At 43.1% G+C, this 3,719-nt stretch overlaps 1 pseudogene; it reads right to left on the reverse strand.

Moving 5' to 3' along the window:
- Positions 1–234: 234 nt before the first annotated feature.
- On the reverse strand, positions 235–3,191 carry LOC146182796 (monocarboxylate transporter 10-like; annotated as a pseudogene).
- Positions 3,192–3,719: the final 528 nt, after the last annotated feature.

A 3,719-nucleotide genomic window follows, 5' to 3' on the forward strand; every position in this document is an offset into this window, starting at 1 on the left:
CTCAATCAGTATAGTGAACAAATTAAAGAGGAGGGCTATAGGTGGCATAAGGTTCTTCGTCTTCGTAGTCAGCCATGACCGCGTTAGCATGGCTTCTACATAGAAGTATACTTAGTAACTATGCCAAGCGTCGAGATTGATGTATGCTCAAAGTCTTCATATGCGATTGGGACGAAACCTCTGGCCATTGAAAAATTGCATATCGTAGTTGAGGAAAAACCGAATAATAGTCTTTTATTTTTGCTGTTCTCGGCTGAGACTCAACTGCTTTCTGCGTTGGTGGTCCGTAAGCGCGACGCAAAACACAATGGACGCAGCCGCAATATTCATGGCTGCTAACATCCAGTAGAATGGGTCGTAAGAACCCATTTCGTCCCTCAAGAAACCTGTAAAACAAGATAGTGATGACCTCATGAGATAGCTATATAAATTTCAGGTCCGTTATTTTTGACCTAATAGCGCATATCTAAGATTAAGGCAAAAACGATTATAGAAAATATAGCAATTTTTTACATTCTGGCTTTTTATGTGTCTACTTTAACATAGATAAACCATTTGTAAGGATACAAGGACAAAGGGGTTTCAAAGCTCGCTAGAAATTCGACGGAAACGTTTGAGAATGCTTAGGTGCCAAGTGGGAAAATTTGAACACGGCCGCAAAGAGCGCAACAGCCTCTTCATGTTTCACCATACAGAGCAGACACGGCCACGACTCCCGCTCCTTTACAAGCATTTACACGCTGAAACCTATATGAACGCACACGTTTCTGCTAAATATAATATATGCCGAAAAGCTATGCGGTTGCAACAGGCGCGCCGCCGCGAGCGCAAACAGCACCACGGCCTGTCATTAGACTGCTACCAACTATACTCGCCGCTCGATCGTCAGACACACAAAACTTCACATGCCGTCCCTCGTATGGTTAAAGAACCACACCTCTACTTCCTACTTGCACCCACCCTCTTCATATTTCTGCGACGGACCGTGAAAGTTGCGCACTGCAATCAGATCTTCCGACGATCGGGTGGGCAATATTTTCTCTTTAAGAAAGAAAGAGAAGAGCGCATATCTTTAAATACAAATGTACACTTTTTGGGCTCAGAGTCGTCAGTTTAAAGGCACTGATTTATATTTGTTTTGTAATCATCGGACTGATTTTTGAAGCGCAAACAGTGCGTGAGCAATTAAAGAGACAACAAACAGGACCGAAAAGACAGATTCTGGCCATTCAGATACAAAGAAACTCACCACCTCCCATATCCCGGGTTGATTCCATGTTGCCAGGGATACCGAAGCAGATAAGCAATGCGGTCGTTTACTTTTATCTTTAACTATCAAATACATATTTTAGCAGATGGCACGACCAAAACCTACGTGGCATGATTGCAAGCAAACAGAAACTCTAGGGCAGCGACTTCATTTACAACAGAAATCTATTTACGCCAAAAGCTCTGTCGCACGCGTCTAACAGCAATGTCCAGCCATACACTTCACTGCAGAATTGAAGATGACAGTTGGAAAAATCTCGGCGCACTGTTACACAAAGCGCATTAATGCAACCAAGATTCTTGATGTGAAGAGAAAAACGCAAGGTAGTAATTAGTAGTAGTAATACAAATGTAATTGTTCATGTAATTATGAAATGTATCCTGCCGGTTCGACTGGTACACGTATCTTAACGCAGATAATACTGACCCCTATATTTCTGTAACTAGTCTGTGAAACAGGGCATTCGCTAAAGAGTTCAATTTTAATTACCTATACTTCCAGAATAAGCGCATTGGATGTCAACTACCTTTGCTCATGCTCTCGATGTTTTTAAGAGAATGCCTAAAAAATTGTGGTGCTCTATATAATGGTGCCTACGAGTCCCATCATGTAGCCAAATCTGAAGCAGCATTTGTTTTGTAAAACGACGCTATTTTTGACTTATGTTATTAGAGCATAAGAGAAATATTATTGCATTTTTTTCTTCAAACTGCAATCCTAACTATGCAACTATGTTAGTAAAAGCATAACTGCTGTGTTTCTCTGTGCAGTGAATCAGTTCTCCATTCACGGAGAGCGCCTCGCTACTAACAGTCACCCTTCACGCTATGCTGTCAAAGAATTGTTGTGGCTGTAAAATAAAGCATGTTTGCACGTACAGCTGCAGCACGCCCCCCTGAAATGCTTCGTATACAGTTGGAAACATATTTGTGCATAACCTTTATTTATTCCGATCATTCTGTGAGTAAAACAAACCGTTCCATCTCGATGGTGCGACAGGTTCATGCCAATGAACCTAAATTCTAAAGTTTATTCAGAATGAATGTTTCCCTTCCGAATTTGAGGTTCATCCTCAATCGAACAGAAGACTTGAATAGCATTCTCATTTTAACATTTCAATTATATTAGACCGGCTGATAATTTTTGTTCATATATAATACCATAGCGTATTTCTCTCAATATTATCATTGGGTATTCAAACTAGATTTTTGTGAATGCTGCCCTCCAGAACCTATGGCTTAATTGGCATTCTGCTTTTATTACAGAAATATGCCACAATATCTAACCGTTGAGCTTAAATTCAGCTTACCTATCACTGCAGGTGCGGTCAGGAGCACTGGTACCATTCCGAGGCCTTGCAAGCCACAGGCGAAGCTCAGGCTTTCTACGCTGAGGTAGTCGCCGTACAGGACGGCCTTGACGCAGAGCAAGAATCCTCGGCAGACACCCAGCGTTGTCGTGAGTACCGCAAGGATGACATACTCGTGAAAGACATGAGAACTAGGCTGGCTGCGGAAACAGCTAGGCTGCCCGCTGCTAAGGGGCACCTACTGTTTGGTATTTTGTCGGAAAGGAAGGACACCACAATTCGACCCACCAGCATGCCAAGTGCTGCAAAGGTTTGCAGCTAGTTGCATTGGCTCAAGGTGCCAGCGTTTTTGTCGATTCCATACGCCACAATGGTTCCCTCATGCATAGAACTGGAATAGCCTACAGCCACGTATACCGCAACGAGCGCGTAGCTGAGCGAAAGAGAACACAGCAGTGCTTCACCATGTCGGGTGCTTTCACAACCAGATATTTTGTTCGGGGACAGTTGCCCTGGCATTGGACATGGTTCATGTCCTGAAAAGAAAAAATACTTTTTGCGCTTTCACCTGGAGCGTCCTGCACAGAGGTTGGTGCTGCTTCAGCATGTGGGTTTCTAAAATCTTGCATTTTCATTTTTTCTATATTCACAGATCCTTTTGCTTTCTGTAGCTACTTTATGCGCATCTGTAGAGGCAAAGTGCTGTGGTTCCCGCCATTTCCACCGGCAGCGTCACACAAAAGGTAGTCGGACGGAAATACTGCATTACAAGAATTACTAATACTTGCAGAAATTGTTTGCTCTGTCATCACCGGGCAAAATTTTTTCCTCAATAAAACACATGGTCCAAGCAGACGCGGATTTTTGAGCAACATCACGAGAGGTATTGAGTGCGCTGCTATAGCGCCCATAAGAAGGAGTGCTGGCAGGGAACCGTAGTTTTCAGAAGTGGTGGCTAGTAAACTTGGTCCTACGGCGCCAGACGCCGCCCATCCGACGTACTTGAAGGCGGTCGCTGTTGCGCGATACTTATCAAAATATGTGAGAGTATAGAGGAAAAGCATGATTATTACGATTCCTGCACCTGCACCTGAAAAGAAAGGAAATTCAAATTATTCGAAGCATTCCATTTTTTTTTAA

This window comes from Amblyomma maculatum, chromosome 7 (genome assembly GCF_055883805.1).
Source record: "Amblyomma maculatum isolate TAMU_Amacu chromosome 7, ASM5588380v1, whole genome shotgun sequence".
Lineage (NCBI taxonomy): Eukaryota > Metazoa > Arthropoda > Arachnida > Ixodida > Ixodidae > Amblyomma > Amblyomma maculatum.